Here is a 15,722-nt window from a genome sequence, read left to right as displayed (position 1 = left end):
ACCTACCGGGGAAGGTGAGTGCTGCCCAAAGTGTTTTCCCCAATCTTGTGGTCTTTGAGGCCTTAGTATTGATCATCAGACCCCCACCGTGGTCATCCTTCGATTTCCGAGGGCAGAGCTGTGGTCAAGCCAAAAAGTGACTGGTGACCATGCAGGGCTCAGTTCTCCACTTACACTGGTGCTATGCAGCACATGAGTGTTCAGCTTCTCAGTCGTGTCTGACTCTGCGTGACCCCCTGGACTGCAGCCCACCAGGCCCCTCTGTTCATGGTATTTCCCTGGCAAGAGTGCTGGAGTGAGTGGCCAGGACTTCAGAACCTCACTGGAGTGAGACCCTCCAGGGAACCTTCCTTGCCCAGGAATTGAACCTGCATCTCCTGCACTGGCAGGCGGTTTCTTTAGCCAGAGCTACCTCGGAAGCCCTCACTGGCTACCTGAGCTCTGGTTAATCCTTCCCTTAAGGAGTAAAGCCTTTTAGGTTGAGAGGATGAGAAAGGACCCCTGAAGTAAGGAGCCAGAGATGGTTCCAGCCCACGGTGATTTGCCCCAGACCACGGCTGCAGCAAATGAAGAATCTGTTTCAGAAGCCCCTCAGGAGACTGTCATGAAAGTCTGCGTCTGCAGCCTTGGCCCAGCAGACTTGGGCTAAAGGCGTGTTTGTCGAACAAACGCTCTCTTTCCGAAAACCAGAAACGAAATTCTCCAGAGGCCTGCAGCTTCACTTGGTGCTTGAGTAGTAGTTCGTCTTCCCCATCAGGTTATTTCACTGCCCCTCCAGTGCAAATCCGAGGTTCCGGCACAGCTGACAGCCACGTGCCCCAGCTGAAGGTTCAACCCCGATCACGAATGATTAGTCTGAGTAAAAAAAAACCGATGACAAAATACCGTTTTCAACTTAGCGTTGTGACCCCTGACACAGTTTCAGTGGTCGCGTGCATAGTGCCATTTCTGCCACTTTGTTTTTGAAACCATCCTTTCCAAACTAAGTCAGCCTCAACTGAGAAAAATGAAATGTGCCCAACAGTTGTGATTCTTCTCGATCAGAGAGAGGGAATGTCACATACAGAAACTCCTTGCAGAGCTTGCAAAAGCAGGAGCCCTGCGTCCTGTTTGAAAGGTAAGCCCGCGGTTGCGACTTCCCTGCCTTGTATCCCCAAGTGTTGTCCGGCCAGCTGACGACCCTTCGGAACAACTCTCTCTGTTGTCAGTCTCCTTTTTGGTAAAGCAGTTGTCCATTCAAAGACTGTGATAAAGGTTCACAATGGAAATGAGAAAAAAAATAAAATAAAATATCAGTGTCCGGCTGTGCAGCTTGGTATCAGTCTGTGGCCCCAATCCAGAGAAGAATAAGGGGAAGAAGAAAAAATAAATAAAATTCAGAGGAATAAAGCTGACTGCTAATGTACATAGAAAAGACTAATTACCTGCCTTTTGGTTGGGTAGAAAAGAGGTCTTCAGGTGACTCAACAGGAGGCAAACTTGCAACTGCATCCAAAGGCCCAGGATGGTCTTCTGTTTCTGTTTTCAGTGAATTTGGCATAATGTTTGTGATATTTACACAACAGATGCCCTTGACGGCACAATTTCTGTATTTCCTAAATATTTTCCTTTTTCTGTATTTCCTACCTCATATTTCCAGGTAACGAAGCATTTATCAGTGATCAAGGGGATGTTAAAATATTATACTTTTTCTAGCAAAATACAGATAAATGAATCTACTTTTTAGTGATGAAAGTGTGCTCCCAAAGCTGAAAAATGTATTCACGTCAAGGTTTTTATACCGTGGTAAATGAACTAACAGAATCTCTTAGAAACAGTTCTTCACATGAAGCTAATTATATATATATATAATATATGTATATGATTATATATATATACTATATATTTTTTTTAAAGAGGGGGTCTTTGCTGGTGGCTCAGACAGTAAAGAACTTGCAATGAAGGAGACTCGGGTTCGATCCCTGGGTCGGGAAGATCCCCTGGAGAAGGAAGTGGCAACCCACTCCAGTATTCTTGCCTGGAGAATCCCATGGACAGAGGAGCCTAGGGGGCTACAGTCTCAGGAGGTTGCAGAGAGTCAGACACAACTGAGCAACAAACACACACACACATTTTAAAAAACAACCAAACTCCTCAAAAAAAAATCTCTATAGACATAAGCGTGTGACATGAGGAATAAGGAGAGCCGCACAGTTCACGGACAATCGTAGATAGTCGATACATGTGTCAAATGAATGAAAGTAAGACCTGGCTTCCTGCTCTGTCTCTACTGCCACTGACTCCATGGCCTTTTAGCAAATCACTTTGTGCTCCGCACCCCAGCAGCCTTCACCTGTAAAGTGAGAGGGCGTGTCTCCAACACACTGAAGGTCGCTTTCAGCTTTTTACAGGATTTGCAGCAAAGCCATCAGTCTTCTGTACAAAAGGATCTCGATGCAAGCTCCTATTTATCCTGGCATCCCACAGACAGAGCTCTGAAGACTGTTCACTGTCAAACCCCACCCCCCCTGGGGCTGCACTTGACCGTTCACCCCTCCCCCATCGAGAGTCCACCTCCGGCTCTGAGCTCGGCTGCTCGCCACCCCTTCCTGCCGGTAAAACTAGAAAGATCCAACTTCTAACAATCTGCACACACTGACTGAACTGGAAGCCCTGCTCTTGTGTGTTTGGGCTTTTAGCCATAACTTTTAAGAACAGGCACATCTCAGAGATAGTTCGAGTTTGGTTCCGGACCGAAACAAAGTAAATACTGCAATAAAGGCAAGTCACATGAATTTTTTGATTTTCCGGTGCATATAAAAAAGCTATACTTACACTATACTGTAGTCTAGCACCAATGGCTTAGCGGTAAAGAATCTGCCTGCAGTGCAGGAGAAGCAGAAGATGAAGGTTCGATCCCTGGGTCAGGAAGATCCCCTGGAGGAGGGCATGACAACTCACACCAGGATTCTTGCCTGACAATCCCACGGACAGAGGAGCCTGGTGGGCCACAGTCCGTGGTGTTGCAAAGAGTCGGACACGACTAAAGTGACTGAGCACGCACACACATGGTCTAGTAAGTGTGCAATAACATTATGTTTAAACAAATGTACAGACCTTAATTTTTAAATTGTTTTATTGCTAAAAAATGCCAAAACAATTACAGCAGTAACATCAAAGATCACTGACCACACCATAACAAATGTAACAGAAATGAAAAAGTTTGAAATATTGTAAAAATTACCAAAATGTAACAGAGTCACCAAGTGAGAAAATGCTATTGGAAAAAATGGTTCCAACAGACTTGCTGGTTGAAGGTTGCCCCAAATCTTCAATTTGTAGCAACAACAAACAAAAGGCAGTCAAGCTAAGTTCAGTAAAACAAAGCATGCCTGCAAATCTTTTTTTTTTTTTTCTTTATTTAAAAACATTGTCAGGCCACTCTGAGCAGGCTCCCAGCTTCTGTTTAAAGATCTCATGAGGGGCCAGGCAATGTGGTAGCGATTGGTCATGTTCTCGTCCACCAGTTAACTGAGCCCAAGTTCACTTTGTTTTCCTTGTACTTGAGATTAACTTGCTCAGTAGTTCATTCTTTCCATGCTGGTTGCTGGAACACGTCTTTATTATTAATACGTCCTTTCTGATTTACACCTCTGCTTCTGCAGTCTGTGGCAAAGAAGTACCTGACTGAAAAACATCTTTTGGTTGTTAAGAGCGCTATTATTTCCTAAGAATCATTCACGCATAATAAAGACATCACAGAGTTTTTGTGTGTGTTGTTTTTAAAGCCATCCCTGACTCTATCTATAAAAACTCAAGAACAGTCGAGGAGATAATGGTCATCAAAGAAAACTGCTTAAAATCGACTGAAATCTGAAGATGCCTTTGAGGTGTATCATTTTTGTCTAGTAGCCTCATTAAGGCCACATGAAAGGGAGACAAAAAAGGTGGTCGAGATTAATGTCTGGCTCCAGGACGTATCAGGTGGGAAAGCAACAAGGACACCACAGGAGAAGCTCCTGTACCAGTTCTCTTTCGAGTCTACAAGGTATTTGGTCCCTTGGTCATCCTGGCAATCTGCATATTGTTCAAGATGCTGAGAAGTCTATAAGCGGTTTCTACAAACATCACCGCAAATTTCTTTGTTTTACACGTGGCATTTACTGTGTTTGGGTTCCTTCATATCCTTCTGATGAAGTATCATTTGCCTGAGAGAATGCATACAACTCTCAGAACTGGGGACACCCGTCTGGAGCTTCTGGTTCCTTGTAGGATTCCCCCCAACCCCGACCCCGCCACCTGGCTCCAGGCAAAGTGCATAGCTGTTCCTTCCTCCTCCGAGGACAGTCATCTGAAAGTGGGTTTTAGGGACACTCACTCATAAGGTTTAACTTAATTCCTTGCATCCCATTTTGACGTGTAGCTTATAAAACACAACAAATCAAAAGCTATTATCTATGTAGCTTCCTGGGAGTGAACGCTTAGAGATTAGCAGGTAATCATGACAAAGAAGCAGAATTAGCAGTGACTTTGGCTTCCCTCGTGGCTCAGACAGTAAAGCGTCTGCCTGCAATGCGGGAGACCCAGGTTCGATTCCTGGGTCTGGAAGATCCTCTGGAGAAGGAAATGGCAATCCACTCCAGCACTCTTGCCTGGAAAATCCCATGGACAGAGGAGGCTGATAGGCTACAGTCCATGGGGTCACAAAGAGTCGGACAGGACTGAGTGACTTCACTTTCACTTTCAGCATCCTCAGAGAGATCCTTTTTACCAGATTGGTCCAAGACACTAACAAGGGGCCCAGTAGGCTCTACACAAGTCTAGAAGCTTCTGTCCACTGAAAACACACACACATTTAACTTGCCCACTTACCCATCATGCATCTATTTAACAGTTAATATATGCCAGGCGGGGCCCTAAGCCTTGGAAATGACGACATGAATCAGAAGATTCCTCCTGTTAGGGAGCTCAGAGTCCAGTCGTCAATTCAAAACCTTCACAAATAAAAATGAAGCATCTCAAACGCATGTAAAGAGGGGAGTAACAACTCTAATAACCACGCTATGATTTATTCCCAGAGCATCTTTTGTAAGAAGTATTTGTCCATTAGCAGCCTATGTCTTTGTTACTGTGGGTTACATTTCTTTCCTTTTAAATCTTTCATTACATATATGCCAACTGGCTGGTTCAGACGCTAAATTTAGTGTAACCGTTCTTCAAAATATCTTCAGAGTCTGCCTCAAGCGTCTGCCTCTGGCCTTAAAGGGCAAATCAAAACGTTTCCAATTGGTTTCCAGCCCACATTACAATGTGTATGTGTATTTGAAAGACTGTTTCTTGGCTATAATTGGTAGTTTTCTTGTAGCTAGTTCTGAGGAAAGAATTGCAGAGAGCTCTCTGTCTGCTAACAGTAGTTAGCGCTGAGCTCAAAAACAGCAGGAAAAAAAATGAAGTCTGAGTGTCTGGGATGCTTGCCAGACTGACCTCCAGAGTTTCTTGCAGCAGAAGGTTTTTAGCCGAGCAGACGCAGGGCTTCTCCTGTCGAGACCAGGGCTCTGCCTTTTAACTTCTCTCCTTGCAGTGGAGAGAAGAAAAGGTAACCACCAACTCCTTTAATTATCTTGCAGAAATCTCACTGTCATCAGTGACACACGTAAGACTTGGATTCCTCCATACTGTGGTCAGGAAAAGACAAGATGACACCACGCATGTTCTTTCCAGGAGCACGCGTGTCACATTCAAAGAGGAAGTCACCATTCGTTTTGTCGGACGATGGAAGATAGCCTGTGATGGTTCCTTTCCTCCGAGCCCCTTGGCTCTGCACCGTGGGGACGAGGTTTGGCTGCGTGTGATTGCTGAATGTGGGAAACACTGCAGCCTGCATGGAACGCAACGGACAAGAATCTGTGTGTAGCATCATGTGGGATGCGGAGAGAGGCCCCCAGCCACTGGGGTGGCAGCATTACTGCCTCACCGAAGATGACCTGCAGGAACACACCTTCTCGTGAGTCACCATCACCTCAAGGACACAGGAGAGGACGGATTACCGTCACTGGGCTTTTCATCCCCCTGCACTGTTTTGAAGAGTCTCCTTTAGGTTAACTTGAAGAACAGATTCCAGAAAAGGATCTGATACAAGGCAACCTAACTTTTCAAACAGCATCTCCAGCCAAGAAGGTAGCATGATTATGACAGCGATGAAGCAGTTGAAAGAGTCTCGTTACCCTTACCAAGTTTTCCCAGCTTCTCCTAGGCCTGAACAGAAATCCTTCCAGAGAGCTCCTTCCACCAGACCGTGGTCTCCACTCTTTCTGTGGTGCATCTTCATTTCAGATTTTAATGCCTGATTTCTGACATTTTTAATACGGCAACCTGTGAACGCTGCCTACATCAGGAAGACGGGGGATCTCTGAAGCTCTCTGTCCTAAGGTGCCAAGCTTTTTAATTATTTCATTTTCCTTAGCTTTTTACTTTGAAAAATCTCAGATATACAGAAAGCTGAAAGACCAGAACAGTAAACTGCCACAGAGCTACCATGCAGATTCAACAATTCACATTTTGCACATAAGTGTGTATTCTGTGGGCACGTGTGTGAGCGCATGCACACGATTCTCCGGCTAAAGCATTTGAAAGTAGTTACAGATTTCACGACATTTCCTTTCACCGCTCATCATCTAAGAAGAGAGAAAGTCAGGACCTCCCTGGAGGTCCAGGGGTTAAGACCCCGAGCTTCCGGTGCAAGGGGCATGGGTTTGATCCCTGGTCAGGGAACTAAGATCCTATGTGCTGCGCAGCACGGCCAAGAAAATATTTAAAATAAAAGAACAAAGATTCCCCTCTCATGGAACTAAAATACCATGATCAATCTTGAGAAAACTAAGAATTTCATAATATTATTAACTAGTGTGTTAGAGTTATCTTTTTAGCGATCTTATTTTGGGTAAAATTAGTACTGAGCTTGCATCTGGCAAAAATTATCTTTCTTTTCCTGTCCCTTCCTTCATTCCTCATGGCAACCATGGTGAACTGAACCATGTCTGTCTGTTCAGAAAAGCACTGTATACTTGCATATGTGCATTCTCTGAATGATGTCTCTAGAGATCACGCTGCACATTGTCCATGTTTTGTTTCTTTTCTTTTTTTGCTAAATAATACATCTAGGAGGTCTTTCCTTATTCGAACATACAGATTCATTTTTTAAACCACCATATTATAATATATCACGGCTTATTTAAATCATTGGCCACTAGCAAAATTTGGTTTTTCACCTTGGACACACAATACATCATGTGTAGCTCACGGTTAGTGGCAGAGACAGTGGGGTTCATTGGCTAATTACATACTCCTGTGCTTTTCTCAGCTTCATTTGCAATTAGGTTGAAGGCAATGGGCGGTGATGGGGATGTCGTATGAAGGACAAAAAAGCAGGTGAGGGGTTGCCACGCTTCCCTCCTCCCCAGCCGTCATGACGAGGCTGCCACAAGTTCCAGAGGGCACAGTTCAAAGGCAGTGGAGGCTGGGTCTGGCCTGCCTGGATCCTGAGTGACCGTATGGAGCAGAGCCTCCGCTGGTCTGTGCTACTGTGCTCTGCGTGTGATGACTCAAGTTTACATGGTAAGCCAGAAGATCTGGGGGCGGGGGGCGGTGTTGTTACCACCGCCTGTGCCTACCTACCCTAATTTATACATCCTCACCATCTCGAGGTATTTTTCCAAGTATATCCATAGGGCAAATTCCTAGTGGTGAAATTGCTATACAAAAGGCAATACACATTTGAAATGTTGATAAATACTGCCAGATTGCCTTCCAATTACCTTCCTCTTTTTTTTTTTTTTTTTTCTGATTTAAATATACAACTTCTGCTCCACTCCATTGCCTCCCTTCCCTAGTTTGTTTACATTTTTCCTCTGTGATGTGCTTTAAAACCTGCAAGAGGCAAATGGGATGAAAAAGATTAATACCACCAGGAGCTTTTTGCTTGCATGTGTGGCTGTGTTTAAAGTACCTTCTCCCTAGGTAGCAATTGTTAAGGCACTAAATATTGCTTTGGTGCCAAGCTCTGGGAATTAGAAATATCACACACACAAATACGCATATTTATATTTACATAGGACGAAGTGCCTTCTAGAGTGCTCACAACCTTCAGTCTTGCTTTGTGATTACAATGTAAGGAGACATATTTTGCTCCTAGTAAGAAGATGCCTGGGCTTCCCCTATGACTCAGCTGTTAAAGAACCTGTCTGCCAATGCAGGAGACACAGGTTCAATTCCTGGGTCAGGAAGATCCCTTGGAGGAGGAAATGGCAACCCACTCCAGTATTCTTGCCTGGACAGTCCCATGGGCAGTGGAGCTTGGTGGGCTACAGTCCATGGGGTCACAAAGAGTCAGACAGAAGTAACTGAGCATTATCAGGGCTAGAACTTAGATCTCAGACTCCCTAGATTGTACTGCCTATGTAGTTGTCCAAGCAGTCTATGAGTAAAGCTTGTCCTCAGCATCAAACACCTCCTCTCCAGGCCTCTTCAATATTCACCTGGGCCTTGCCTGTCTGCCTGTATTACAGATGATTCAGAAACAAACTTTACACAGAGGGGCCCGCAAAAGGATCAGCTCTTAGCAAGACAATGACGTTGGTTCTGGATGAGTTTAATGCCCTTCTTTTTGCTCACATGTGGCTGTATTTAAAGTACCTTCTCCTTAGGTAGCAATTGTTAAGACACTAAACTTTTGCCCATCCTCCTCCCAGTGAAGCGGGCTGGCCCTCCTTGCCCGGATCCCTTCATCCCATCACACGCTGCCAACTTCACTCTGGCGGGAACCACACCCACTGACGTCGCCCCGTATCTCAGTTCCTCCACTCCCAAATTTCAGCCGCCTAATCTGATGAGCAGCTTCTACAAGTGAGAAGGCTTTGCTCAGGAAACACATGGTTTATTTAACTCGGGCCTTCTGAAGACAATGTCCCTGTTTTTCTTGTTTCTCCCAATAAAAATCAGCTCGTAGCAAGTCAATACAGAATTATTTTTTGGGCAACAAAAGCTTCTCTGTAACATTCAAACTATGCGTTTCCCTGTCCAGAAGTAGGGTTGGTTTTGGCCATGGCTCCTTAGAACAGCGAGGACAGGCATAATCGTTTTTCTTTCCTTCTCTCTTTTGCATGCCATGAACATTCCCAACTTTTTCACAGAGGCATTAGAAACTGGGCGAGTCTTTCAACTGTTTCAGACGCACACACACAATCCGTAGCTAATGGTGATAACCGAGAGAACACGAGGCCTGTTTGTTTTCTTTTGGGCTCTTGCCCTTTCTTTTTTGCCAATTTCCACAGGCAGGGAAGGAGCTCACAGGACTTGCACTCCGTGGATCCGAGCGACGGGAGGCTGAAACAGAGCATTAGCAAAACACATTAGGGAAAGATCACGTTGCGAGAAGAGCAGGTTGGAGCTGGGAGGGCGGCCTCCCGCTGAGTTTGGAATCCAGGGGTGTGCAGCTGGGTGCGATGGTGCTCCCTGGGGATGTTCCCCTCCCTGCATTGTGTAGGATCTGCCAGGCGGGACCTCCCTGTTCAACCCAAACTGTGGTACGTGGCACCTGATATAAAGGGGCTCTCTCAGAAAAGCCTTGCTATCATCAGCACAGCTTCCATGAACCTTCGCTCAGAGCGCGTTCCCATTGGCTACGGGCGACTCTGGCCCCGCTGCTGATTGGCTGCGTGTCTAGGTACTTGACCTCCTGGAACCTCTGGTTTCTTCATCAATGAAAAGAGTTAACGCCCACCTTGAGAGCTGTTGTGAAGATTCGTGGAAATACCATACGTCAATGGGTCTGGAAGACAGTAGGCCCTGCGCAATGATCTCTGAAGTGTGTCTGTATCAAACGGCTCATCCCAAAGCTTGGCTTTTGATGGATTTTACTCTTGACCACAAGTCACCCTGCATTGCTGTTTTTTTTTTTTTTTTTCCTTTAAAATCTCTGTCTCTTTCAATGGACATACAAAGCATTCATATTAAAGACATTACATAACATACATAGCATCTTTGTATCCCTCTACCCGGAGATGGGACTTCCGTGTTGGCTGAGATGGTAAAAGCGTCTGCCTAAAACGCGGGAGACCCGGATTCGATCCCTGGGTCGGGAAGATCCCCTGGAGAAGGAAATGGCAACCCACTCCAGTATTCTTGCCTGGAAAATCCCATGGACGGAGGATCCTGGTAGGCTACAGTCCATGGGGTTGCAAAGAGTCAGATATGACTGAGCGACTTCACTCACCCAGAGATAGGGAAGGACAGGAAGCCTGGTGTGCTGCAGTCCATGGGGTCTCAAAGAGTCGGACATGACTTAGCGACTGAACAACAGCAAAATGAAGGGGGAAACCATTAGCAATTTTTTGCCAGAGTAAGGAGAGAACAAACCTTCTTTGCACTTTACTTTTCTGCCTTGACTATTTAAGCCAGTCCAGGTTCCATGCAGGATACAGGAAGCTTGGGGCTGGTGCACTGGGATGACCCAGAGGGATGGTATGGGGAGGGAAGTGGGAGGGGGGTTCAGGAGGTGGGAACACGTGTACACCCATGGCAGATGCATGTTGATGTATGGCAAAACCAATATAATATTGTAAAGTAAAATAATAATAATAAAATTTAAAAAAAACCAATGGCCATGCATTTATAAAGTTGAGCTTAAAGCCAGTGCTATATATGTAGCATATACATATACAGCATATACAGCATATATATATACAAGTTCAACGTAATGGACTTAATACATATGTACTTAAAGCAAAGAGTCAAGAATGACTGAGCACACAAACATGTATCATCCAAACAGGACCCTCTCAGATAACCAGATATGATACTTGTTTATTTTTTGTTGTTGTTGTTGTTTAGTCGCTAAGTTGTGTCTGACTCTTTTGTGACCCTGTTGATAGCCTGCCAGGCTCCTCCATCCATGGGATTTCCCAGGAAAGAATACTGGAGTGGGTTGCCATTTCCTCCCCCAGGGGATCTTCCCAACCCAGGGATTGAACCCGTGTCTCTTTCATCTCCGGCATTGGCAGACAGATTCCATTAATGAATTAAGTAAAAGCTTTAATGTGCGTCTATTATCTTTAATATTAGAGAATATTTATTCCTTTCCATCTGTGACTATTTTCTTGAATAGTATCTTTATCTATATGAGCAATGTATTTAGACTTCATTAAACAAAATATCTCTTTTTTTATCGTTTACCCCTCTATGTGCCTTTGAAATAGAATATTAATTATAACTGTGTGTCCATTTTCCTATTGATTATGGAAGCATGATTCCACCTATTTTGGGAAAAATTATGCTTTAACACTGGGTAAAGGGATTATGTTATTTGGGCAGATTTAACTGTTGACTATGTTGTCCTACAAAAACACCAAGAAGCCCCAGTGTGAGAGGCAATAAGTTATAAAGTTTTAATGCAGCAGGCTGTCCTTCAGCGCTGGGTTGCTGAGTGTCAGGCTAGGAGTTGGACAGACAGAACGATGCACAGCTCAGAGCAGGGCCTGGAATCCCGCAGATTTTGGTCTGCTTCCAGATGGCAACTTAATTGTTGTGACCTCGGAAAGCCTTTTGGCACTCGGTTTTCTCACTATAAAATGGCCATAGTCATAGTAAGTACTGCACAGGACTGAAACGAGTCAGTGACTGCAAGAGGTGGGTCATAGTCCAAGACCACGTGCGAAGAGCATGCTGAATAGCATGTGAGCTGATGAAATGCAGGCAGTTATTGTTACGAAGGCAAAAAAAAAATGATGAGTTTGACGGCAAATGTGACTCGGGAAGAGGTTTTGCCCTGTTTGTCTGGGTGGCAGCGTTAAATGTTCAGGGGGATTTGGCAAGGAGGTGCTGTCATGGCCAAGGGTGTATAAGTCTGCCGTATCTCCGAACCTGACAATGGCTGGGAATTTCTGTGGACATTTTCTGCCAATGATTCATACTTGCAAATTTTGTGATAATATGTAACAAAAACACAGTCACAAGGCTATTCCCACAAAGGGCTGGCATGTGAACAGCCTGTGTCGCTGCTGGGTCCGGCACAGCCAGAAAAGCTTCTGGGTCCTGAGAACGTATGAGGGTCAGGTTGCAGCATCAGGCTGAAACAATACAGCTTAAGAGGATGCAACGTTTTGTGTTCTTCAGGATGCTCTTTATTCTTTAGCACAGCTCTCAGGGGATGATGAACCCATCAAGTCTCAAAGCATGCTATGCTATGGATTACTTCTTACTCATTTTCTTTCAGTTCAGTTCAGTTCAGTCGCTCAGTCGTGTCTGACTCTTTGCGACCCCATGAACTGCAGCACGCCAGGCCTCCCTGTCCATCACCAACTCCTGGAGTTTACCCAAACTCATGTTCATTGAGTCAGTGATGCCATCCAACCATCTCATCCTCTGTTGTCCCCTTCTCCTCCTGCCCCCTATCCCTCTCAGCATCAGGGTCTTTTCCAATGAGTCAGCTCTTTGCATCAGGTGGCCAAAGTATTGGAGTTTCAGCTTCAACATCAGTCCTTCCAATGAACACCCAGGACTAATCTCCTTTAGGATGGACTGGTTGGATCTCCTTGCAGTCCAAGGGACTCTCGAGAGTCTTCTCCAACACCACAGTTCAAAAGCATCAATTCTTCAGCACTCAGCCTTCTTCACAGTCCAAATCTCACATCCATACATGACCACTGGAAAAATCATAGCCTTGACTAGATGGACCTTTGTTGACAAAGTAATGTCTCTGCTTTTTAATATGCTGTCTAGGTTCAAGTAGTTATTAATTGTATTTTAAAAATAACTCTGTCCAAATTATGATTCAAAATGTCTGCCTACACCGGAAGCGAAGTCCCACAAATTCAACAAAGAAGCAATAAACTGCAACCACGCTGACTTCTAAACTAGAAGTAGAAGGGATACAGGATGAAGATGGCTTAGCCAATCACCAAGAAGCTTTCGAACCTTGGCAAGGATGCTCTTCATTGTAACCCAAGGGAGGGTGAGACAGGGTCTCTATAAGGGCTGCTTATCCTGGGACCTCGACTAACAGTAAATGACATTTACAAAGGCTCCAACAGCCAGGATCTAGCTGCCAGTTTAGTGAGAGTCACTTTAGGCTAAATGCCGGTGCAGATCTGTTCAGGAGGGGCGATGGGAGGGAAAAGGGCAGGAGAGGAGCCGGTTGCCATAGCTTCCTTGCGGTCACCATCACAAGCGAGTCACGCTGTGTGTGTGGGTTCATTTCTTGGGGTTCCGTGTTTAATTCCCGCCATGAAGACAGTATGCTTGGTTCTCACCGGGAAAGATACAGACAGACAGCTGTCATTGTGCTCCAGAGGCAAAGGGGTAGGATACCTGAGCTCAGATCAGCGTAAGGAGCCAGTTGAGCATTTTCGGGCAGGGTCCAGTTAATTCAGCAAGAGTTCACGTCTCACAGTGCTGCCCCAGGCTGAGTGCAGGCTGGTCACACAGCTTGTGAATTTCTTTCCACTGTAATGCAATTATGTTACTGGTACATGGTTACTTCACACACACACACACACACACACACAACTGAAGGAAAGTTTCATGAAACATTCATTATTGAGATGCAAACTGCTTTTTACATAACTTTTGTTCTATTTCATTTTAAAAAATCAAACTTGAACTGGTTATCTATTTTAGATATGGTCATGCATATGTTTCAATGCTAGTCTCTCAGATCATCCCACCCTCTCCCCTTCTTCCCACTGAGTCCAAAAGTCTGTTCTTCATGACTCTTTGCAACACTATGGACTGTAGCCCACCAGGCTCCTCTGTCCATGGGATTCTCCAGATGAGAACACTGGAGTGGGTTTCCATGCCCTCCTCCAGGGGATCTTCTTGACCCAGAGATCGAACCCACGTCTCCACCATTTCCTGCATTGGGAGGCAGGTTCTTTACCCCTAGTGCCACCTGGGAAGCACAAATATAGCAAATTACATTTTCACAATTTTACATAAAGCCCATATTATGTACTTGCCTTCAGTCTCACAGGAAGTGGAAGTTTTTAGTCTTGCTCTATCTGTTTATATTGTATGGAGATCTCTATATTTGACAGTTTTATTATACACCATTTCTTCTTCCATTTGAGTTAATAAGCCTCAGTTTCAGTGTACAAGAACAATGAAAAACAATAAAGTATGAACTAGAAGGCTGAACAACAACAAAGAATCTGATTCAATACATGTATCTTGCAACTTTTCCCAATTTCCTATGGAATCAAAACCCACAATTTGAAAATCACTGATAGAGGAGTTTTACAGTTTTCAAAAAGCATTCGAGATAAGACGGATGTTAAGGGAAGGCCATCAGAGCCTTGAACCAAGAGAAATATTCTTGCATCCACATGGTTATACTTCTTCAGTCTTGGCTCACAATGAGTACAGGTTTCTAAATGGACCCAAGCCTCAGTTTCCCCACCTGTAACGTGAGGGAACTGAGAGTACCAATCTCACAGAGTCATCACGATGGCAGATGGGTTAACATAATAAAAAAGGAAAGTTCTTAAAATAATGTTGTCAGGACTTGCCTGGTGTCCAGTTGAGGCTCCAATGTGGGGGCACAAGTTCGAGTCCTGGTCAGGGAACTAAGATCCCACATGATTCACAATGTGACCAAAATAAAATTAAAAAGAATCATTTTGTCTATAGAAAGAGTGCTAGGTTTTATTGCTATTCTCATTGTCGTATTTCCATGCAGCAGATTCAATGAGTTTGTAAAGATACAGTTATTTATCTATTTTTTATGGAGACATAACTGCAATATATTAGTTTCAGCTGAACAACATAATGATTTTAAAAATCAGAGCTGAGGATGAATGCTCTTGCTACCTTATGCTTCTCATTAAAAATTGTTGTTGTGTTACTCATTAAGTCGTGTCCAACTCTCTGAAACTCCTTGGACTGTAGCCGACCAGACTCCTCTGTCCATGGAATTCTCCAGGCAAGAATACTGGAGTGAGTTGCCATTCCCTCCTCCAGGGGATCTTCCCAACCCAGGGATCGAACCCATATCTCCTGCACTGCAGGCAGATTCTTTACCGTCTGAGTCACCAGCGAAGCCCCGTTAAAAATCGGGCAACCATTAAAAATTGCACTTGTGCGTAATAGTAAGTCAGAAGCTCCCACAGCGCTTTTCTCAGCTTACCAACTTACAAACCGACACAGCTTCCAAACCATCTATTATCAGCACAATATGCCAATGAAAAGAATACTGGCAAGGCTTCGCTTTACAGAACCACAAGCCCCATCTCTGTTATGAAGAGCTCCTCCAAAGCCTCCGCCGACTCTGCTCTCTGTTTAATTGAACTTCGGGGCCCTGGAGGCTGGTTCCAGGATGCTGCTTCATCACGCCAGCATGAGGTGGTACCCGGCCTGGGCGTGATCATCACCCCAGGGCGCGGGCCTGTCTAGGGCAGCTAGAGGGCCGGGGGTACTGGCTGACGTCTGCAATGAGCCAAGGAGCTTCCTAGGGAAGGAACGTCAGCAAACCAGGATGAGACGGGGCTGGGTGATTTGGTCCAAGGCCCCAGGCTGAGGTCCTGGTGAGGCGTGATCCAGCCCATGACAGTCTGCCCCTCCGGAGGCCCCTGGCCTAACCCTCACACACTCCCATCAAAGTCCTGGGCAAGGGGCCGAAATCAAAGCAGTGTACCATTTGGCAGAGCAAATTGGGACTTCCCTGGGGGCCCAGTGGCCAAGACTGCGTTCCCAAT

The 15,722-nt window shown here is 45.1% G+C and overlaps 1 long non-coding RNA gene across 1 annotated transcript; it reads left to right on the top strand.

The window, feature by feature from the left end:
• Window positions 1–4,690: 4,690 nt before the first annotated feature.
• Window positions 4,691–10,072, top strand: LOC113902543. Its single transcript, XR_003513857.1, has 3 exons — window positions 4,691–6,408; window positions 7,340–7,593; window positions 9,309–10,072. It is a non-coding gene; the product is annotated as an uncharacterized LOC113902543 (long non-coding RNA).
• Window positions 10,073–15,722: the final 5,650 nt, after the last annotated feature.

Source organism: Bos indicus x Bos taurus, chromosome 12 (genome assembly GCF_003369695.1).
Source record: "Bos indicus x Bos taurus breed Angus x Brahman F1 hybrid chromosome 12, Bos_hybrid_MaternalHap_v2.0, whole genome shotgun sequence".
In the NCBI taxonomy this organism is placed as follows: Eukaryota; Metazoa; Chordata; class Mammalia; order Artiodactyla; family Bovidae; genus Bos; species Bos indicus x Bos taurus.
The sequence above is the reverse complement of the archived record's forward strand: the minus strand, read 5'-3'. Positions and strand labels throughout refer to the sequence as shown.